The sequence below is a fragment of the Pleurodeles waltl genome, chromosome 8, assembly GCF_031143425.1.
Source record: "Pleurodeles waltl isolate 20211129_DDA chromosome 8, aPleWal1.hap1.20221129, whole genome shotgun sequence".
Classification (NCBI taxonomy): Eukaryota; Metazoa; Chordata; class Amphibia; order Caudata; family Salamandridae; genus Pleurodeles; species Pleurodeles waltl.
This window is the reverse complement of record NC_090447.1, coordinates 274,029,042-274,053,350: the sequence shown is the minus strand read 5'-3', so window position 1 is coordinate 274,053,350 and position 24,309 is coordinate 274,029,042. Positions and strand designations below refer to the sequence as shown.

The following is a 24,309-nucleotide window of genomic DNA, read 5'->3' as shown; positions in this document are numbered from 1 at the left end:
AACATAGCATAATGTCAGTCGTTTGTCTATTTGCGTCAATTTGATGATCACCTGTCCTAACCACTAATTAGCATTGGCATGTTGGGCTTCATGCAAAACAATTTAGAACACCAATTTGGAAAATATCTAGCTATGGTCTCTGTCAAAAGTAAGCAGTTGGTACCTAGAAAGGAAAAACAAACAGACAAATTACAAAGTGCATTGTCATAATTACCCTCCAAAGATTAGGTCAGCGCACAGGTTCAGTCTTCGTCTTCAGGACATCAGTCAAACGCCATCAGGCAAGGCTCAACTAAAAGGGCATAGGGGCACTTCCCCCTTATGGAGGAAAAGTGTAAATGGGCAGTCTATGGGTGAGGATGGTTTTAATAAATCTCAAAGTCACCAAACAGAGTGACAGAGTTTCTGGATAAAATCAATAGCATTCCCTACCTAATTCTAATGACCCTGTGACATGGGTTTTTATCCCTTTTTTGTAGTACATTCCCCCAAAATTCTATTGGACACTTACTATACCCCACTATCTTTAACCTATCAAATTTCAGCATTTGGTAATCCCAATTGTCACCCCACATTTATTCACGGTTCTTTGATTGGTCTTCATAATTGACGTTTTCGGAGGTGGCACATCCGGCGTTACTTCACTCTTTGGCACGTCTTTTGGGTCAGCAGATTCATTGTCCATCGGTCTAAGTGACCTTGTACATTTCATTAATCTACATTTGTTTCAATTTGCTCATAACTTTTAATCCAAGGCACCGAATATGCGCTTGGGAACGGAATCAATATAGTTACATTTGTCTTCCAAGTTGAAGAAAAAGAAGATTTGCAGGGTCATGGCCCTTTGCGAGTCAGCACACTGGAAAAACAGAAAAATGCATTTAATTTGAGAGTTGGGAAGCTAAATCCCGCAGCTCATGCTAACTTAAGGCCTATAAAGATTTTCAATACAGATGCAGTAACATAAATGTTAATATAAACTTAATTAATCATAACATAAACATTTTATTCATCATTATTAGTTTGCATATACATTGGTGACCATTTACCATGGTCACAATTCAGGTGCACATTTAAGCAAAATCGCTATTATTATTGTTTTCTATGCAGCATCATCACACATTGATATAAGAAATTAATTTTAATATAGGTTATGTAAGCTACGCTCTCTCACCCTTACTGTCTTATGCACAGACTACTGCTGAAAGGTGTAATGCATTGGATTTGTGCTGTGCACTGCTGCCCACATGCAATGCATTGGATACTGGAGCAAATCAATGCCTTCCCCTTTGTTTGTGTCTACTTACACTAAGCATTACTGTTTTGTGCAAAATCCGATCAGGCTGATTTAGTAGATAAAGTTTTGTGTAAAAAAATAATCTATAGTGGTTTCCACTATATGTGGCAACTGCACATGCCAATATTGACACAAAGTGGGACAAATTCGGTTTAGTGCTGTGAAAAGGCAACCTTTCCAGAACAAAACACCTTTTGCCTGTGGAAAGTTATTCCCATCTGCTGCAAAGGCTCAACTCATTTCTAAATGTGGCTTCTAATTTACAATTTGAATAACATAAACATTCTTTTCAATATATATATGTGTCACCGACCTAGAAATCAAAACTTGGGCTCCAAAATCATATTTTCAGAGCCTTACAAACGGTGCTCGTAGTTTATAGTTTTAAGGTAAAATACAAATAGGTCAAGCCAAATATATGGGAAATCTGTGGTTTTAAGGTGCTATTAGAGGGCGGAATTTGGTTTAGTGGTTGACCATTTTGAGTTGGTTGCTTCGAATTACTGCCAATGTGCTTTTTATCAATTTGTCTACATAATGCAAATGTGCAGCGCGGCTGATCTGTTCATAGATATCAATTGCAGAGACAACGTTTTGCACAGGAAAATCCCAATACAGAACATGTTGAAAAAGAGTGGTAGAATTGTCCCACGACTTCATATTTGTAGGATAAACAAAAGTAGCTCAGTGGCTAGGTTCCGATTTACACCAAATAAGCTACCTCTATACCACTTGTCTTTGTAACAGCAGTTTTCTTCCCTACTGAACGAGTGACCTGGGCGTAGACAACCATATAACGTGCACACGCTGAGTTAATCAACAAAAAGCAGACCCATATGGAGGCTTACGAAAAAGATTTCCTCAGTGTGAACATTTTGGAAAACTGTTCAAAAGGATGTTTAACATGTGCTTCTCAGTACAAAAGCCTATTTGACATAGACCAGCGATCCTTTAACTTTCTTTGGACCACTCCACTAGATTGGTATCGGAAAACGGGGACCTCCGCTTAAGCAATTTCTACGATCTGAACTTCAAAATAAGATGCAAAAATACGAAACAAGTAGAAATCAAACAAATAGTAAAACTATGAATTATTTAATTTAATTTGCAAACAAATAAATATGTGAAAATCAAGGGGCAGATGTAGCAAAGGGTTTGCGCCTCGCAAACGGCGAAAATCGCCGTTTGCGAGGCGCAAAAGCCTCTTTGCTATTCAGAAATGCATATTGCGAGTCGGTACCGACTCGCAATATGCATCAGAATCGCAAATAGGAAGGGGTGTTCCCTTCCTATTTGCGAGTCTGAGTGGGATGCAATACCATTTGCGACCGCATACGCGGTCGCAAATGGTATCGCAGTTACCATCCACTTCAAGTGGATGGTAACCCACTCACAAATTGGAAGGGGTCCCCATGGGACCCCTTCCACTTTGTGAATGGACCCAAAAATATTTTTTCAGGGCAGGGAGTGGTCCTAGGGACCACTCCCTGCCCTGAAAAAATACCGAAACTAAAGGTTTCGTTTTTTTTTTTAAGTGCAGCTCGTTTTCCTTTAAGGAAAACGGGCTACATTTAAAAAAAAAAACTGCTTTATTTAAAGCAGTCACGAACACGGAGGTCTGCTGACTACAGCAGGCCTCCATGTTTGCGAGTGCCTTGACTCGCTATGGGGCTGCAATTTGCGACCCACCTCATGAATATTCATGAGGTGGGTCATTGCGACCCCATAGCGAGTCGCAGTCAGTGTCTGAGACACCGTACTGCATTCCAAATTGCGAGTTGCAATTTGCGAGTCGCTGGGACTCGCAAATTGCAAGTCGCAATTTGGAAGATTGCTACATCTGGCCCCAAATCTTTAAATTTATTACGAAGATTGGGTTTGGAGCCTTTCAATATTTAGTTCTATTTCTAAAAGACAAAACGGTATGCTAGAGGCTAGCACATCACTTTGTCTTTTTGTATTCTAGTGAATACTCTCTTTTTGTCAGTGCAGACCAGTGCTGCTTCAATTGAGACACCAGTCGTTCATTCTAGATCCTGTTGCTGTGTTTGATCTGCTCCAACAAATCAAGATAAGAATGCTGACTTCATTTTTAACTTCCAATTCCATAATCTCTCAACAGTTACAAAACATTTTAAAACTTTCCATTTAAAATGTTGCTTTTTTTATATATAACTATTTTAGTCTGCTAATATTGTTTTAATTTTTTAAACAGTCGCATACCCCTTAAGTTGGCATCTTAGATCCAAGGGGACAGTCAGCCACAGGCTAAGAATCACTGAAATAGACTCTTGCTATGTTAGGTAGCAAGTTCTCTTTTGTGCCAAAAAGCCAAAAACACTATGTAGGAAGAAATTACCTTCTTTCGCGTGACATCGCCCCAATACTTGCCCAATCTGTTTTGCTTGATTTAGAACTCTGTGCTCCTTCCCCTGTTAACCAGGAATACAATGATTGCACTTTCTCTTTAAACTTGTCAAAATTGGCTACACCTTAATACCCCCAAAACCAATTTGCGTGACTACACAGGAGGGGACTTCTCATTTCCACGACTGTGGGTGGACACACAAGCTCTGTACTAGAGAGGAAATCAAATCAAATCAAATCATTAACATTTATAAAGCGTGCTACTCACCCGTGCGGGTATCAAGGCGCTAGGGGGAAGGGGGTTACTGCTGCTCGAAGAGCCAGGTCTTGAGGAGTCTCCGAAAGGCAGAGTGGTCCTGGGTGGTCCTGAGGCTGGTCGGGAGGTTGTTCCAGGTCTTGGCTGCCAGGTAGGAGAACGACCTCCCACTCGCCGTGGAGCGGCGGATGCGAGGGACGGCAGCGAGCACGAGGCCGGTGGAACGGAGGACAGGGGTGGGGGTGTAGAAGCTGAGGCGTCGTTTGAGGTATTCAGGTCCCTTGTCGTGGAGGTAATCCTTTTGCTGACTGGGAGCCAATGCAGGTGTCTCAGGTGTGCGGAGATGTGGCTGTTGCGGGGTACGTCGAGGATGAGGCGGGCGGAGGCGTTTTTAATACGTTGCAGACGTTTTTGGAGTTTTGCGGTGGTCCCAGCATAAAGGGTGTTGCCGTAGTCCAGGCGGCTAGTGACTAGGGCGTGGGTCACGGTTTTTCTGGTGTCGGTGGGGATCCAGCGGAAGATCTTGCGGAGCATGCAGAGGGTGAGGAAGCAGGAGGAGGACACGGCGTTGACTTGTTTGGTCATGGTGAGAAGAGGGTCCAAGATGAAGCCGAGGTTGCGGGCGTGGTCTGTGGGGGTCGGTGCGGTGCCAAGGGCCATGGACCACCAGGAGTCGTCCCATGCGGCCGGGGTGTTGCCGAGGATGAGGACTTCCGTTTTGTCTGAGTTCAGTTTTAGACGGCTGAGCCTCATCCAATCTGCGACGTCCTTCATGCCATCTTGTAGGTTGTTCTTAGCGCTGGCGGGGTCCTTGGTGAGGGAAAGTATAAGTTGAGTGTCGTCGGCGTAGGAGGTGATGATGATGTTGTGCTTGCGTACGATGTCGGCGAGGGGGCTCATGTAGACATTGAAGAGTGTCGGGCTGAGCGAGGAGCCTTGAGGGACGCCGCAGATGATCTCGGTGGGGTCTGAGCGAAAAGGTGGGAGGTAGACTCTTTGAGAGCGGTTGGAGAGGAAGGAGGCGATCCAGTCCAGGGCCTGGCCTTGGATCCCGGTGGAGCGGAGGCGTGTGATTAGGGTGCGGTGACAGACGGTGTCGAAGGCAGCCGAGAGGTCGAGGAGGATGAGGGCGACTGTTTCACCATTGTCCATCAGGGTTCTGATGTCGTCTGTGACTGAGATGAGGGCGGTTTCAGTGCTGTGGTTGGTTTGGAATCCGGATTGTGAAGGGTCGAAAAGGTTGTTGTCTTCCAGGAAGTTGGTAAGCTGTTTGTTGACGGTCTTCTCTATTACCTTGGCAGGGAAGGGGAGGAGCGAGATGGGGCGGAAGTTTTTCAGGTCGCTTGGGTCAGACGTAGGTTTCTTTAGTAGGGCGTTGACTTCGGCGTGTTTCCAGCTTTCGGGGAAGGTAGCAGATGAAAAAGAGGAGCTGATGATGGTCTGAAGGTGCGGGGCGATGATGTCGTTGGCTTTATTGAAGATGAAGTGAGGGCAGGGGTCCGAGGGGGCGCCGGAGTGGATAGAGTTCATGGTGGTTTTGGTCTCTTCACTGTTGATGTGGGTCCAGGCGTTGAGGGTGATGGCAGGGGGTGTGGGTTCGGTGTTGCTTGGCTGGGTCTGGTGTCCGAAGCTGTCGTGGAGGTCGGTGATTTTGCGATGGAAGAAGTTGGCGAGGGAGTTGCACAGGTCTTGTGAGGGCGTGATGGTGTTGGCGTTGGGGTTGGAGAACTCTTTAACGATGCTGAAGAGATCTCTGCTGTTGTGGCTGTTTTTGTCCAGTCTGTCGGTGAAGAAATTCCTTTTGGCTGTGCGGATCAGGTGGTGGTGTTCGCGGGTCGAGTTCTTGAGGGCGGTCATGTTGTCAGCGGTGTGGTCCTTGCGCCAGGCTTTCTCGAGGGCGCGACAGGTTGTCTTCGATTCCTTAAGGGTGTCAGAGAACCAGAGAGGTTTTTTGGTGTTGGCCTGTCGATGCGTGCGTCTAAGGGGAGCAAGGTTGTCTGCGCAGTTGGTGATCCAGTTCGTGAGGCTGAGGGCTGCGTCGTTGGGGTCGTCGGTGGTGAGGGTAGGTTGGTTGACGGTGAGCGCGGAGAAGAGCTGTTCTTCGGGGAATTTGTTCCACTGTCGACGAGGGATGGGTTGAGTGCGGAGGTAGCGGGTCTCGCGTCGGAATGTGAAGTGGACACAGCTGTGGTCGGTCCAGTGTAGAGCGGAGGCGTGGCTGAAGGAGACGTGTTTGCTGGCGGAGAAGATGGGGTCAAGCGTGTGTCTGGCGATGTGGGTGGGGGTGTTCACCAGTTGCTTGAGGCCGAGGTTGGCGAGGTTGTCGAGCAGGGCGGTGGTGTTGGGGTCATTGTTGTGTTCCAGATGGAAGTTGAGGTCGCCTAGGAGGATGTAGTCCGGCGAGGCGAGGGCGTGCGGGGAGACGAAGTCGGTGATGGAGTCGCTGAAAGGGGCGCGCGGTCCGGGGGGACGGTAGATGAGGGATCCTCTGAGGGTGGTCCTGGGGTCGGTGCGAATCTGGAAATGCAGGTTTTCTGCGGCGAGGGGGGTGTCTTCGGTGGAGGTGGTGACGCTGATAGAGTCTTTGAAGACGATGGCGATTCCTCCTCCTACTTGGTTGGTGCGGTCTTTCCTGGAAATCTTGTAGCCTTCGGGGATGGCTATGGCGATGTCTGGGGCCAAAGAGGCGTTCATCCAGGTCTCCGTGATGAAGGCGACGTCCGGTGCTGTGGAGTCCAGGAGGTCCCAGAGTTCAACGGCGTGCTTGTGGACAGATCGAGCGTTGATGCATTTGAGGTGGTTGATGGCGCGTGGGCTGGTGGTCATGGTAGTTGCGTGGTGGAAGATACGTTTGCAGGAGTGGCAGGCGAAAGGTCCATGGGTACGTTTTGGGTTAGCTTGGAAGCAGGTGTTGGAGCGTCCTGGGTTGAGGGTGTGGAGGGTGGTGGGGTCGTAGCGGAGCAGAGGGGTTTGGGAGTGCTGAGGACCAGGGGTCGTGGTGCTGGGCGTGGGCCAGGTGCGGACTGGCGCAGACGGGCTTGCCTCTAGCACGCCTCCGGCGCGCCAGCGGCGCGCCCGCTGTGCAGTCGTGCAGCGGCCGCCATAAGAGGGAGGAGGGGGGGAGGGGTCAGCTGGGGGCGAATGGGAGCTGGGGGGCAGGGGCGTGCATGAGGTGGCGGTGGGAAAGCGGAGGGAGGGGGGGACAGGTAGTGGGGAGAAGAGCTGGGGGAGGGGGGTTAAGGGTGATGGGGGGGTTTAGGAAGTTTAGGAGTTTAGGGAGAGAGATAGGAGTAAGGTTGGGAAGATAGGGGAGGGGGGGTTGTAGAGGTGGGTGAGGGTGAGAGGTAGAGTGAAAGGATAGGAAGATAGGGGTGGTAACAGAGGGGGTGGCGAGTGGGGGGAAAAGATAGAGAGATAGGTAGATAGAGATGGGGGTAGATAGGGGTGATAGAGAGGGGGAGAGACGAGTCAGGAGCGGGAAGAACCAGGGAGTAGGTAGCAGTTAGCTCTGTTGAGAAACAGAGCTAACAGAGGAAGAGGAGCGGGGAGCAGGAGGGAAAGAAGAGAACAGGAGGAACAGAAGACAGAAGAACAGAAGACAGAAGACCACAGAAGAAGAACAGAAGTCAGAAGAGCCGAAGAACAGAAGACAGAAGACCACAGAAGAAGAGGAGCCGAATACACAGAGGACAGAAGGCCACAGAAGAAGCTACAGAAGAAGAGGAGCGCCGAGGACAGAAAAGTACAGATGAAGGTGACGAAGAGGAGCGCAGAAGACAGAAAAGTACAGATGAAGGTGAAGAAGAGGAGCGCAGAAGACAGACGAATACAGATGAAGGTGAAGAAGAAGAGGGGCGGCGAGCAGCAGAGGAAGGAGCCAAGAAGAGGGACAGAGAAGAGGAGGCACACGCGGGTCGCGGTGCAGAGGAGAGGGAGAGAAGCACACAGATGAAGAGAGAAGACGGGGAGCAGGAGGGAAAGAAGAGTACAGAAGAAGACTACAGAAGGAGAGCGCAGAGGAAGAACAGAGAAGAAGAAAAGAAGCAGGAGAGAGGGTGAGTACCGTGGGGCAGGACGAGGGGCTGGGAGGTGGGGGGGGTACTTACTGCGAGGTAGCTGGGCGGTCTCAGGAACCTGGGCTGGAGGAGCTGGAGGAGCTGCAGCGGCAGGGGGAGCGACCTACCCTTGGGTCAAGGGTCGCTACCACTGTCGCGCAGCGGCCGCCATAAGAGGGAGGAGGGGGGGGAGGGGTCAGCTGGGGGCGAATGGGAGCTGGGGGGCGGGGGCGTGCAGGAGGTGGCGGCGGGAAAGCGGAGGGAGGGGGGGACACGTAGAGGGGAGAAGAGCTGGGGGAGGGGGGTTAAGGGTTGTGGGGGGTGAGTTTTAGGAAGTTTAGGAGTTTAGGGAGAGAGATAGGAGTAAGGTTGGGAAGATAGGGGAGGGGGGGTTGTAGAGGTGGGTGAGGGTGAGAGGTAGAGTGAAAGGATAGGAAGATAGGGGTGGTAACAGAGGGGGTGGCGAGTGGGGGGGAAAGATAGAGAGATAGGTAGATAGAGATGGGGGTAGATAGGGGTGATAGAGAGGGGGAGAGACGAGTCAGGAGCGGGAAGAACCAGGGAGTAGGTAGCAGTTAGCTCTGTTGAGAAACAGAGCTAACAGAGGAAGAGGAGCGGGGAGCAGGAGGGAAAGAAGAGAACAGGAGGAACAGAAGACAGAAGAACAGAAGACAGAAGACAGAAGACCACAGAAGAAGAATAGAAGTCAGAAGAGCCGAAGAACAGAAGACAGAAGACCACAGAAGAAGAGGAGCCGAATACACAGAGGACAGAAGGCCACAGAAGAAGCTACAGAAGAAGAGGAGCGCCGAGGACAGAAAAGTACAGATGAAGGTGACGAAGAGGAGCGCAGAAGACAGAAAAGTACAGATGAAGGTGAAGAAGAGGAGCGCAGAAGACAGACGAATACAGATGAAGGTGAAGAAGAAGAGGGGCGGCGAGCAGCAGAGGAAGGAGCCAAGAAGAGGGACAGAGAAGAGGAGGCACACGCGGGTCGCGGTGCAGAGGAGAGGGAGAGAAGCACACAGATGAAGAGAGAAGACGGGGAGCAGGAGGGAAAGAAGAGTACAGAAGAAGACTACAGAAGGAGAGCGCAGAGGAAGAACAGAGAAGAAGAAAAGAAGCAGGAGAGAGGGTGAGTAGCGTGGGGCAGGACGAGGGGCTGGGAGGTGGGGGGGTACTTACTGCGAGGTAGCTGGGCGGTCTCAGGAACCTGGGCTGTCTCAGGAACCTGGGCTGGAGGAGCTGGAGGAGCTGCAGCGGCAGGGGGAGCGACCTACCCTTGGGTCAAGGGTCGCTACCACTGTCGCGCAGCGGCCGCCATAAGAGGGAGGAGGGGGGGAGGGGTCAGCTGGGGGCGAATGGGAGCTGGGGGGCGGGGGCGTGCAGGAGGTGGCGGCGGGAAAGCGGAGGGAGGGGGGGACAGGTAGAGGGGAGAAGAGCTGGGGGAGGGGGGTTAAGGGTTGTGGGGGGTGAGTTTTAGGAAGTTTAGGAGTTTAGGGAGAGAGATAGGAGTAAGGTTGGGAAGATAGGGGAGGGGGGGTTGTAGAGGTGGGTGAGGGTGAGAGGTAGAGTGAAAGGATAGGAAGATAGGGGTGGTAACAGAGGGGGTGGCGAGTGGGGGGGAAAGATAGAGAGATAGGTAGATAGAGATGGGGGTAGATAGGGGTGATAGAGAGGGGGAGAGACGAGTCAGGAGCGGGAAGAACCAGGGAGTAGGTAGCAGTTAGCTCTGTTGAGAAACAGAGCTAACAGAGGAAGAGGAGCAGGGAGCAGGAGGGAAAGAAGAGAACAGGAGGAACAGAAGACAGAAGAACAGAAGACAGAAGACCACAGAAGAAGAACAGAAGTCAGAAGAGCCGAAGAACAGAAGACAGAAGACCACAGAAGAAGAGGAGCCGAAGAACAGAAGACAGAAGAGCAGAGAAGAAGAGGAGCCGAATACACAGAGGACAGAAGGCCACAGAAGAAGCTACAGAAGAAGAGGAGCGCCGAGGACAGAAAAGTACAGATGAAGGTGACGAAGAGGAGCGCAGAAGACAGAAAAGTACAGATGAAGGTGAAGAAGAGGAGCGCAGAATACAGAAGAATACAGATGAAGGTGAAGAAGAAGAGGGGCGGCGAGCAGCAGAGGAAGGAGCCAAGAAGAGGGACAGAGAAGAGGAGGCACACGTGGGTCGAGGTGCAGAGGAGAGGGAGAGAAGCACACAGATGAAGAGAGAAGACGGGGAGCAGGAGGGAAAGAAGAGTACAGAAGAAGACTACAGAAGGAGAGCGCAGAGGAAGAACAGAGAAGAAGAAAAGAAGCAGGAGAGAGGGTGAGTAGCGCGGGGCAGGGCGAGGGTCTGGGAGGTGGGGGGCTACTTACTTCGAGGTAGCTGGGCGGTCTCAGGAACCTGGGCTGGAGGAGCTGCAGCGGCAGGGGGAGCGACCTACCCTTGGGTCAAGGTCAAGGTCAAGGAAAGGTTTCTCCATCTTGAATTTTAGGAATAAGGTGCATTGGGGGGTTGTTTGGTGCAGAACAAACAGGAGCTGCTGCAAAAGTGGGTAGGGGTGGGTAGGGGTGCCCTGTGAACCTTTACGTTTTAGTTAAGGAGATGTCAAGAGTCAACCCCACCCACTAGCTGGCGCCAACCAATAGCTGAAATTAATTCAAGCATTCCATTTATCACTGTGTTGTTTTTGCATTTGCTGCAGGAGGTGCTCAGGGTATGCCCCGACGCGGGTCTAGGGCTCACTGTGCCACTGAAGGGAGAAGACCTGGACATTAAAGTGGGGAAGGGGATACAAGGCTACGTTTGGAAATTCAGTGAGGTCCTTTTGTTGTAAGAGCTACTGATTAGTCTTCCAGAGCACTGCCATTTTGTAGATGCTGGGGATAAAGGATGGGACTGCAGCCTCTGCTGTTCAAAGGGTTCCTTAAGGTGGGCCTTTTGTCTCTTTCCTAATCACTGTTCAGTATGACTTCTGATGGTCAGTGCAGAATTCTCACAGCTCTTTCTTCATTTTGTTATGGGTGCTCCAAACTGGACAAGATCCTACTGTGAGGATCTTCACTCCACATGAAGGCTTCGTCTAGAACACCGCCTGGAAAGGACACATGCAAGAAGAACCAACCCAAAGTGGACCTGAGAACTATTGTCTGTAAAAAAGGGGGGTGCTTTACCACCTGCTTTTCTAGTTGCCTTTTCTCTTGACCAAGGAAGTAAGTGGTTTGCTGAGAAATCAGAGACCTGTTGTGCTGGTGCCACCCCTGCAGAAGGTGTGATCAACCATGGTCCAGAAAAAAAGCTGAGTCAAGTGCTGAAGTGATTATCCTTGGTCAGGTATGCAGAGACATGGTAGGAGGGTCCCTGGGACATGAGAGACCAATGACCCAGGCCACTATGACCAAGACCAAAAAGCCCCAACGTGGCCCATGGCACCCTGATTAGGGTTTTACATAAAACAGGAAATAGAGGTACTCAATTAGTGTACAGGCACAGCTTCATACGTGTAGCAGTCAACTTCTCTGGGAGTTCACATGATTTTTACAGTGTTTGACGTATGAACAAAGCCTACCTGGATGTACCTATGAAAACATTGAAATGTTAAATCATTGGAAGATGTAAGTTGTCATGCAAAATGTGTGCTATTTCCTTACACAAAGCAGCATCAACTAATGCATACAAGAAGATGCACACCTCACAACAAAGATGTGTTGACTTTTAGAAATCACCCTTCTGTTTCCTAGATCTTTCTGATGTCCGACCATTTTAAGTTAAGACCAAATTAGTCTGTGTTTTGATGCAATTGTGGTGTGTACACATTGCACAACCTAGAAGCATGAGGTAAAATGCCTCTTTTTGATTTCATAGAAAGTGTATGTGCCATAAGGATAATGACATCCACACAGACTACAGCACCAACAGACACTCTTGAATGGAATGAAGAGGGACCACAAGATCAAACAGAACTTCTAGGTAAGAAACTGCGCACAAAAGGTAAATATGTTTTACCTTCTAAACATAATACCAAAGCAGAAGATGTTCTGGGGAGCATAAACATCTACCTCAAACATTAAGAAATATATATGACTGCAAGCAAAGTTAAGTCCTCACTTTTGAAAATGTATGTCTCTTTTATAGTTTAAAAGACCTGTCCTGAAACAAAGCCTGCATATAACACACATGCCATTCACCATGTGGAAACATATCAACAAAAGGAGAGGCTGAATGTGTTGTAAATATATGAACTTTCACAATTCACCAGGAATCCCTGTTTTCCAGTGTTGTAGTCTGTAACATAGTTTCTCATACACATTACATGTCTATTTTTTTTTTTCATTTGGATGTTTGAAAATGCACTTATACCAATAGGCAGACACTATGTAGCATCAGAAACCGCAGAAAGAAATGGAAGAAAGACGACAAGAGGAATCAATCATGGGGTGAAAGTTTGGAGGTAGGTATGGCTCATAAGCTGCAGGCAGAAAAAGTTCATTCAAGATGACAAGGTCAATGGAAAAGAGTTTAAGAGAGTTAGGGCCAGATGGACGAAGCATTTTTCGAGTCGCAAAAAGGGGCTGATTTGCTGATTCGGCCCGTTTGCGACTTAAAAAATGCTGTTTGGGATGTACAAAGCCCAAACTGTGATTCAGTAACTTGTTACCGAATCGCATTTTGGGTTTTGCGATTCGGTATTAGGAAGGGGCGTGTCAAGGGCATCCCTTCCTAATACCGAATGTATGATTGTTTTGTGACCGAGAATGCAGTAGCAAAAAAATCACAGTTAGCACCAGTTTCAAACTGGTGCTAACCCATTTGCGAATAGGAAGGGGCCCCTTTGTGAATGGCAGGGCAACTGCCTGCTCTGAAAAAATGAAAACTTTTCATTTTTGTTTTTGAAATGCATCTTGTTTTCCTTTAAGGAAAATGGGCTGCATTAAAAAAAAAAAAAATCTGCTTTATTTAAAAGGATTCACAGACATGGTGGTCTGCTCTCTCCAGCAGGCCACCATCCCTGTGAGGGCGGCCATTCCCAATGGGGTCGCAAATTGCGACCTACCTCATGAATATTTATGTGGTAGGTAATTTGGAACCCCCTTGGGAATCGCAAACAGTGTATAGTATACTGTTGTACTTCCGGTTTTGTGACTTGCAAATTGCGAGTCTCTAAGACTCGCAGTTTGCGAGACGCAAAACTGGATCTTTGTACATGTGGCCCTTAGAGAGAAATGAGCCATCGTGCTGCAGATTATTATTTCTTAAAGCACTTCATTATTGCTGAAGTAATGTGCCACAGTTGTGGAAAGATGATCGTGGGGATCAGGTTACGTGATATGGACTGAACAATTTGGAGAGGTAGAGCACTACTGTAAAATGATGTGTGTACCATGTTGAGGTCTTGAGCTAAATCCTTTATTTGATAGGCAGCAATGATTTTAAAGCTGGAGGTAGGTTCCAGCTTTTTAAGCTGTAGATGAGTTAAACATGTTGATTTGTACTCTCTGCCATTTATCTAATTACATGATTGGAGGAACATCCATAGATATTGTTGCAGTAGTCAGTGAGTGACAGCTGCAATGACAATGGCGATGCTGTTTTAAGTTTGAAGTAACAATGGTGTACCTCAGAACTGAGGGAGGTGGAAAAATCATGAACTTGATTTAGGACCTAACACCACCTGAGCACCGCCATAGCATCATTTTTTTTAGGCTAAGGCAGTGTTAAAGTGGCATTTGTCAGGTGCCATATTTACAAAGTGGCGCAATGCATGCATTGTGCCACTTTGTAAACCCTTGTGACACATTATGCCTGTGCCAGACATAATGTATGCAAGAGGTGGTGTTCCCGCCCATTAAGGGGGGCAGAAAAAATGGCACAAGCAAATCTAAGAGATTTCTTTGCGCCATTTTTTTTGGCCCTTTTGAACCCTTCTTAGAGCAGGCGTTAAATGGTTAAATGGGGCATGCCATTGAATACAATGGGCCCCTATGTACTCGGCAGGAGTAGCGCCAAAATGTTGGTGGTAATCCTGCAGAGTACATCAATAGCGTCAGGAATTCAGGCACTATTGCCCCCTACCCTGTGCCATGGTGTGCCATATTTTAAATAAGGCACACACATGGTGGTAGTAGTGGGGGCCTGCTGCAAAGAACGTGTACAATGCAGATCACAGAACAGTATTTTATTATGTACAATGCTCAGTGGGATTCTGTTTTTGTCACAGAGATACTTTTGTTACTGATTAGTTCATCAGTTACTTTCATAATCTAGTGAGCTCACAGTGAACTATTAGCTGTCATCAAAGAGCTACATGCAAACTACCAGGTAGAGGTTAAAAAAAGTGATGTTTTCACAGTCTTTGATTATCCTAATTTTCTAAAAAGGGTTTATTTGGGTAGAAAATAATTTGTTATTAATAAAGTCAACCATAACCACTGTGTTAGGTTCTGTATCCTGAGTTTATGCTTCCCTAGAGCAAGCACTCTTGAAAAATGCTTATCAGTATTGATGACTTGTGAATCTTATACATTATAGTCCTCTTAGTCTTATGTAACATGTTTTACACATGTTTGATCCATGGTCTCTGAATGTTAATGTGTGATGTAAAGTACTTGAACACCCTATGCCGATAAGAGAGGAGCTATAAAACAAATGTAATAGATGAGAGAGAGGGGCTATGGAGCGGTAAGAGGCATTGTTAGAGGGTGATAGTGAGGGAATCATTGAACAGCCCCAATAAAGATTGCCATATCCAGTGCACTGTTTGGTCATGATTTAGTATGCTTAAATACCATATATAATTGAATGTATAATAAAAACTGTGTTGTAGAATGCATTGTTTTTGTCATCTTTTCCCAAATTCTGCTGGAGGGGGAGAAACCCTAATCCACAATGTAGTGGTCAGGCTTGCACGCTATGCATCCTATGGGAGCTTGTCTGACAAAATTTGCCAGGGCTGCTTTTGGTTCCCAACCCAGCCCTGGTCTAGGCTCTGTTACACTTTGCCCTCTCAGTCTCTACGTGGGCACCACTTCTCTCTTACAGCCTTATAGCCGCCACAGTGGGCTTTACTAACCATTACAGGCTCACTCCAGCTGCATTAGTGAAATAGGCAAACCACATCCAACAGAACAAAATGCATAACATGTTTTCTAAAATGAATGAATAAGTGCACAGCATTAAAATTGTTATTAGGTGTTGCTGAATGCTGTGATTGCTGAATACTAAGATTGTCTAATGATTCCACCTCATTCCTCTTTCTTTGACCAGCTTCCCATACCTATCTACTTGTCACCCTCTAACAGGTTCTTTTTTCATCCCTGCTTTTGTTGTTGTCATGGTTGTTGTCACAGTTTTCCTACAGTTTTCTTCCTCTGTCTCACTCCCTTTCTCATGATTTCCCTCGCGCCCTGTGGCACAATGTCTGATACAGTAAAAGAAACTCAAGACATCAAGACTGTTGGTCCACATTAGCTGCAACCACAGGCACAAATTAAGCATTGATATGGTACTTATCATTGTAAGAAGCTTAACCATTTGTTTTATTGGAGTAGTGTAATTAACTTTCATTGTATTTCTTCTAATCAGCTCATCTCAATGCTTTGGATTTTAGTTAAATGTCCTACTTTTGCTCAATCACTCATACTTTTCTGATTAAAAATCAGGATTAAATGATATATGCATAATGGCTTCAAATTGCAATAAATATTACTTACTTTTAATTGAAGTGAACTAAGAGGAAGAAGGAATGTGCTGCAAATGACATCTGTCAAACTTTATGAAAGCAGTAAATATTGAAATGTTTGATCATCTGGGATACTTTGAGTAAAATGAAAATGTCACACTAGCTATTATTTGTGTATCAGCATTACTAAACTTGCTTGTGGGGTTCCTGCATTCACAATATTAATCTAATGGTTCAGTTTATTATCTAAACATACTTGCTTGATTGTTGTGTAAGGGGCCACCATAAAGCTATTAATCAAAGAGGTTGGCAGACAGCCCCAAATGGAGGGTGCAGTGTATTTAAAAAGGTGGACATGTATTTTTAAGTTTTATGTGTCCTTGGAGTGAAAAACTCTTAAAATAGTTTTTCCACTACTGCAAGTCCTATCTGTGCTATGATAACATTGGAGTTACCTTATTACATATTATAAGCATCATTTTTCCAAATGAGAAGAGATAACCTCCCTCACCCACGTTTGGTGTCTTTGGAATCACAATTTCAAATTCTAACTGATGAAATCAGATTTTAAATTGCAATTTTATTTTGAAAATGCCACTTTTAGAAGGTTGGCATTTTCTTACTTTAGCCATTTGGTGCCTACTGCCTGTCTCTAATCACTTGTCTGGGGTTTTATGTATTCCTCCTACATAGACACACACAATGGGATCTTAGGTGTGACCAAATGGTCCTTGATGGGCATTCCTGGGCAGGATGGGAGGGAGGATATGTGGACAGCATCACTTACACCTGAATAGGCTGTGTCCTGTCCATACACAAAGAGCTGCAGACCCACAGTAGTGAATCTGGAGCCAGGGCAGGAAGGACAGGAATTCTGAGCATTTCCAGGCCAAACTGGGTATAAGTAGTGGACCTCTGACACCACCACTTCAGTACACTTCTGAACCTGTGGCTACTCTGCCAGAAAAGACTGCTGTGCTGCTGAAGACCTGCATCTCTGCCAGACTTTTGTTTGCTGGACTCCTGCTTTGCTGTGCTGACCTGTGCCTGCTGCCCTCTTGCTGGGTAGTGAGAAGTACTGGACCTAAATCTCTCCAACCCAGAACCAGGAGAGACTCCAAGGGCTAGTTGGCTGGCTTCCTGATCTGAAGTCTCAGGAACATAACAGACTTCCAACTACCCTGCTCCTGCACCTGGACTCTGCCATCTGTGAGTCTTGGCTTCCAAGGGGTTTCACTCCAGTCCTGGACCCTTGGAAGTGGGCCTGGGATGGTTGCTCCAGGTGAAATGATTCATCCCCTTCTGCAGGAGCAGAATTGATGAATTGCCACTGGTGCATAAAGAAAATCAAAGCATCACTTCTATTGCATAGGTCGGAACCAGCGCAGCCAGTATTGCATAGCCGTTGTACCTCACATTTTGAAACCAGTGCATTGCCTTCAGAATCGCCACTGTGGCACTTTTCTTGCATAAGGTCCTTGCATCCACATTGACGGCTCCCTAACCAACAATGAAACTCTGCATCCAGCTCTTGTGCTCATCGGAACCAACACATTGCCTCAACTTGTCAATTCATTCTTGATGCCAATGCTTTGGGAACTTGCACTGCAGCCTCACTGAATCTCTGAACTGACACATTGCATGCTTTGCTTGGAGAAAAGCAGAGCGTTCCTTCTACTACATGGTTCAGAACAGGCTCATTGCACCATAACCAGGATTTAAGGTACTTCGGTTCGGTAGATCCAAATGGGTCCCTGTAGCTGGTCTGCCCTCCATTAGGTTCAATCTGAAATTTTGAGTTTGCCCAGTCCGGCAGGACCAGATATCCCCGGTTGGTGCTTTTGGCTTCTAAGTGCTGTTTTAAAGTTTATTCTTTAAAAAATTATAACACAAGTTCAGCTTAGTAGATTTTTTGTCATTTGATCCAGTTTTATTTATTAAATTAATTTCCATTATTTTAACCTGGTGTGGGATCCTTTTTGTGTGGAGTTTTCACTATTTTACTGTTTGAATTGCTACACCCATATTTTACATATTGCCTTCAAGTTTAGCCTGACTACCCTGTGTCAAGCTACCAGAGTGTGAGCACAGGTTAATTTGGGGTTTGCTTGTGCCTTCACCTGACAAGAATTGTGGTTACTGCTTGACCAGGGCTCACACAACAATCAACCAACAACCCAATGTCTCAAAGTGGGTTTGTTATAAATCTATAATGATCTAGGGTATATGGGTCTACCTTGGAATTTTTAAGGATTGGTGAGATTGGACTGTCATCATCCCACATTGGTACATACCTTGAAATAGGTAGTCATTGTTGAAAGCAAACCTGTGTGATTTCTAGAGTAAACCAAAGAGACAGTATGGCAAAAGGAGGTTGGGACAGCAAAGTAGCCTGTGCTGGGAGGGAGAACTTCTACAAATGCCTGAATTAAAAAGAGCACACTGAAAGAAAAGGACTGAAGGTGTCATGAGTCTAGTCAGCATTCAGGGACTTTAACTACTCTCTAAGGGTCAGGTTGACCTTCTGTAGATCTACACATAAAAAGCAGAAGGAATCCTGACTCTGAGAAGGCCCAGCTAAACAGAAAGAACTGAAAGCATCAGGGGGCCTGGCTGGAAAGAGATCTTATGTCTTGAAACCTGTCCAAGGGCCTGGGTGCACAGAAAGAATTTTCACAGCACCTGAAGAAAATAGGAACTTAGTGATTTTTCTCAGCTCTGGAGGTGAAAAGGTGCTGCAGGTTGCAGATAGAGGGAACACTTAGGGCAGGGAAGAAAAACTGTTTTGTCCCACTTGGAGACTTTTGCTGTGCTAAAAACGTGTTCAGCCAGAAATTGCAGTAAAACGATATGCCCATCGTGGTAGGCATGAAATCGCTCCAAGGTTGTGGTCAAACATGAATTGAAATTTTACACTGGCACGCCTTTTTCTAGGTGATGTTTTACTTGCAAAAATTCATGTTTCTTTTTACCCTCATCAAATCTTTATTTTTTTTCTCCTTAATGTTTTCTATACTTTCCAAAATTGGCTGGGAAATTTTATTGTGCTATTTTGTTTACTTTAAAATTGTTGTTACTGCTAGAACTTGACACCCATTTTTCTAGGGGTTGCCTCTTGCTATTGCCATTGCTGTAGGGGCTGAGAAGAGGTTCCCATTGATCTGCGATTTGGTCTCAAAAAGATTGTGCTTGTTATGTTTGTAGGAGTAACCCCTTATCCAAATTAATAGTTCAAGTCGTTGCACTCCTCAAGAGATTCTTTTTGATTTACTGCATAAGTTAAGGCACCTGATTTTGAACCTGCAAGACATGTCTTCATTCTTCATACCAAGAAGTCATCCTTGCTGTCTCGGACGACATGTTTCTATCTTAAGGGCTGATTTTGTAACTTACTGCTAAATATGGTAGTATTGCTGTTAATGATAATATCATTACTGACAGCCATTTCTGACATGTTTAGATGGTGTTTGTTGGTTCTAGGTAATAACAGAGGAGACGGACTGTTTGCTAAAGAAATTCCCTTCCTCTGACTTTGTTTAACTTCCTGTGTCCTGCATTCACCAAATACTTGGTATTACAAGATTCAAGAAAATATATGCCAGTGCACTTGTAGCAGACAGAAACTCTTGATGCTCCAATCATGGTTGCAAGGCTCACTTTAGCACAGGACACTGATACAAGGGGAAACAAACATTCTCATCCTCAAATGACCCATGAAAGCGTTCAATATGTACACATGAAAAAAAAATATTTTACAAAAGGTTCACACTTCGTAGGAAAACCAGCTCAAATCATATTAAGAAGTTTTGTGAACTTTAAATAGAACAAATATAATTATTTAGTAGCTGCCCCACACTTGCTACTCTAACGTTTGAGTTAACTAAAAGTGAGAGATTAGGTTGACGCATCTGAGACTCCCACACAAAGTTAACACAACTCCAAAAATATTGAAGCTATCAGTAAGAGCTCATCTTCCGTTGATCATCCACTCTTACTAAAAGGAGGAGACCATTGATCTATTAATATCTTTGTGATATATTCTAGTGTCAGGCGCCCCTCACCATATTTTTCAGGGAGGCTTTATTTTTGTGGGTTACCGCACTAAAACCAAGGGATGTCATGATTAGCTAGATCAACTTAAACCCCAAAAGCCCCTGAGATCAACACACGTAGGCCCTCATGACATTGGAGGTAAATCCCACTTACTGCCACGCTGACTGCTGCTAACTTACCGCCGCCACAGCGGATATCCGTTTACAATATTATGACACACATACACCAATCCATCAGTATTCAGCCACATACACAATTGTGCCACACCAAAGGACAGTGATAAACTGACAGTATCAAAACCCACACCATTATGCCAACAGAACAACCTCCATCACATTATGCCCAACGAATCACCATGGCGGACATTCAACGGCGGTAAGCCATTTGCGGTACATACCGCCTCACTCAAAATTGACACACACACAAACTAAACAACATTACATTGGTCAATTTAAATAACACACACCTGACACCCATACACACTCCACACCCACACACCCACACCACTATAAAACACACACCCACATTACCCTCAACCCTTTATGACTATAAACTTTAGGCACCTGACAGACAGCAAGACCACAGCCAAAACCAGAGCCACACACTACTTACACCTATACACCACCCACACACCCCACATCAGACACCCAAACACATTACCCTACACACCCTTACCTACACACCTCACACAACACCCATGGTACCACAAAGACACCCCTGATTCCCAGAGGAGGAGCTAAGGGTCATGGTGGAGGAAATCATCAGGGTAGAGCCACAGCTATTTGGAGTACATGTGCAGCATATATCTATAGCTAGAAAGATGGAGCTATGGCACAGAATTGTGGACAGTCAATGCCGTGGGACAGCACTCAAGAACTAGGGATGACATCAGGAAGAGGTGGAACAACCTACGGGGGAAGGTATGTTCCATTTCAGCAAGACACCAACTCGCTGTACAGAGGACTGGCAGTGGAACCCCACCTCCTCCCCCACAACTAACATCATGGAAGGAGGAATTCTTGGCAATCATGCATTCTGAAGGCCTGGCTGGAGTAGGAGAAGGACTGGACTCTGGTAAGTCAACTCTCTACTAATACTATCCCCTACCAGCATGCCATCACATACCCCCACCCTCACCCTCACTCCCATCACTCTACCACGTTCCACACACCCCACCATCACATCTAACTCACCCCAATGCCAAGCCCTGCATGCGATACCAATGCATAGACACCACTCACAGCCCTGCATGCACACTCATCACTAAAGCATGCACAGCATAGAGAACTAACAACCCCACCATACACTAACATACTCAAGTGAAAGCTGGCAGGGCAAATACAATCAAAGAGGGCAAGCCACGGATGCACAATATGTCAGACACAGAAACAATAACTGTGAGAAAACAGGGCGGATTGCAGAGGCCCCCTAACTTTTTTCCCCCATTTTCCACTTTTTGCTGGTGTTTTCCTGACTCTGATGGTGCCCTGGGTACTGCTAACCAGTCCCAGGGCCTGTGCTCTGTGTAAAATCAGTATGCAAATTAGGCTAATTATAATTGGCCAAGTCAACCTACCGATAAGTCCCTAATATATGGTACGGCATGTAGGTTTAGGGACCCCAGCATAGGTAGTGCACCCATAGGTTCACTGCTGAGGTGCCCAGCGTCATTTTAAAGGCAGGCCTGCCTTGCCGGCTGCTTTTAAATTAAAGTTATATGCAAATTCGACTTTGGAATTAAAAGTAGTTCCAAAGTCTTAAACTACCTTATTTTTACATATAAGTCACCCCTAAGGTGTGCCCTATGTGCCCCTAGGGCTGGGTGTCATGTAACTATAACCAGGGACCTTATAAAAGTAGTTTTATAAGCCCTGGTGAGGTAAAACAGGCAAATTAGTTTTTCCCTCATTGTAGTGAATGGCCTCCATGGGCTAGAATGGGGAGACTTTATTTTAATATTTATTTTGAGTCCCCTCAAGTAAAATATACCTCAAGTTTGGTATTGAATTAATTGTTATAATAAATCCCACAACTTCCAGCTGTTGGATTTAATTTAACTTGTTCAGGTAAAGACTTTTAAGCTTTACCTGAAAAGTTGCCAATTTCAGCCCTGCATTGTTTTTGCTGCTGTGCTCTGATTGGCCAGCCTCTGACAGCCTGGCCAGGCTGCTCGATGAGGTGTGAAGTTGCCTGGCCTCACACAAAGAGATGTGCCTGTGGGATGGAATTTCCCCTCAGCAGATGGTGAGGCAGGAAGGGGGAGGGCTGCCAAACTGGTCTTCAAAGGCATAGAAGGACATTTGGAGCAACCCAGCAACACCCCCACATCCTGCAAACCCAGACAACTAGGTGCCCCCTTGATTAGATTAGGAGAGGGCAGGAGAGGGGTGTGTTTATGATTTTTAGCCACACCAGTGGGTGGGCTCAGCCAGATGTAACCTCCAAAAATCAGATTCAGTCATGATGGATTTTTGAAGAATGTTGCCTCCTGGGATTGATTTTTGCCACACTTCCCAGGAAGTGGTCATCACAGGGGGAAGGACCCCGCACCTGATTGGAGAATCAGGACCCCCTGTTTTTCACCCCGGAGCAAGGATAAAACTGGCAGACCTGCACCCACACTTCAGTTCCCTACCACATCCCTACCAGGAAGAACTACAGAAGAAGAGGGACTGCCCTGCTGGACCCCTGGCTTGCACCTGGAACCTGCAATCAGAAGGACTGCACCAGCTGCACACTTGGGCTTCACCACAAGAAGGAGTTTGCCTGCCTTCAACTGGTTCAAGGAGGGACTCCCTGTCTGCTACAGGTGAAAAATTGCTAACCAGAGTACCCTGCACCAACTCCTGAAGAAATCAACCAGCTGACCACTGTTCACTGCCCAAAAAGGAGTTTGCGCCAGGTCCATTCTGGGAGTTGAAGTCCACACCCCCAAGGATCATCTCAGAGCTTCCGGACCCTTGGGGTGAGCTGTGGACCCCAAAAGAACCTTAAAAGAATATCTGGGAGAAGCCCCAGAAGTTTGGAAAAGTTTGGAGTACTTTTGAAAAAAAGCTCCATAGAGGGACCGACCCGCCGCAGCAAATCTAGCCGGCTTACCTCAACCGTGACCCGGCCTGATTTGCAGGTTCGTCCCGGTAAAGACAATTTCAGAAAAAGAGACTAAGGGGGTCATTCCGACCCTGGCGGTCATGGACTGCTAGGGCCGGGGTTGGAGGATGCACCGCCAACAGTCTGGCGGTGCATCAAGGGCAATTCTGACCGCGGCGGTAAAGCCGTGGTCAGAAAAGGGAAACCGGCGGCTTCCCGCCGGTTTTCCCCAGCCCCTGTGAATCCTCCATGGCGGCGCTGCAAGCAGCGCCGCCATGGGGATTCCGACCCCCTTCCCGCCAGCCTGGTTCTGGCAGTTTTCACCGCCAGAACCAGGCTGGCGGGAACGGGTGTCGTGGGGCCCCTGCAGTGCCCATGCCAATGGCATGGGCACTGCAGGGGCCCCCTAACAGGGCCCCACATTGATTTTCAAAGATCACAACGGGTGCAACTGCACCCGTCACACACCAGCAACTCCGCCGGCTCCGTTCGGAGCCGGCTTCCTCGTTGCTGGTGCTTTCCCGCTGGGCGGGCGGGCGGCCTTTTGGCGGTCGCCCGCCCGCCCAGCGGGAAAGTCAGAATTACCGCGGCGGTCATTTGACCGCGCTGCGGTATTCTGGCGGGGGAACTTTGGCGGACGGCCTCCGCCGCCCGCTGAAGTTAGAATGACCCCCTAAGTCTGAAGGTAAAAAGTTGACCGGGACTTCCTAGCCAGCGTATCCGAGGAGGGCTCCAAGGACGTCGGATCAAGATCCAGGTTTACCCCGGTCGAAGGATTTTCACCTCGAAAAAAACGACTAAGTCCGAAGGTAAAAATCTCCACGTGTATCTGGAGAAGAGTTCCAGGAGGTCGGATTGGACTGGCAGGTTCGTCCCGCTGAAGAAAATCTTCAGAAAAGAGACTAAGGCCCTCATTACAACATTGGCGGTAAAAGCCGCTTACCGCCGTGCAGAAGACAGCCAACACACCGCCGCGGAAATCCACCACAGCTATTATGACCCACATCTCGGAATCCGACGAAATTCAGACACCCACACAAGTCCGCCACACCAAAGGTCAGTGATAAACTGGCGATAACAAAACCGACACCGTCACGCCAACAGAAACACGCCATTGCTATCACAACCCACGAATCCAAGCGGGATTCTTTCAACCGCGGTATTCTATTGGCTGTACACACCGCCGAACTCAAAATACACACACATCTCCAAAACACTGCCACATTGGACAATTCAAATTACACACACCTGATACACATACAAACGCCACTCCCACACACCCAACACAATATAAAACACACACCCACATCACCCACAAACCCCTACGACCAAAAATTATTGACGAAGGCCAGAGAGAGAGCACAGAATAGACAACCCCACCACACAGAGGCACACAACACCATCACCGACACAATATCCACGCACAAAACACCACACACCACTACACATCACCACACTCATCACCACATACACCACCCCACACATCACCTACACCACCCCATGGCACGCCAAAGACACCC

The 24,309-nt window shown here is 47.0% G+C and overlaps 1 long non-coding RNA gene across 1 annotated transcript in view; it reads left to right on the top strand.

Moving 5' to 3' along the window:
* Positions 1–24,309, top strand: part of LOC138249083 (uncharacterized) — a 71,622-nt gene that overhangs the window by 29,642 nt on the left and 17,671 nt on the right. Inside the window, exon 2 of the long non-coding RNA XR_011194706.1 lies at positions 11,833–11,937. This is a non-coding gene — a long non-coding RNA (uncharacterized lncRNA). The remainder of the gene's footprint in view (positions 1–11,832; positions 11,938–24,309) is intronic.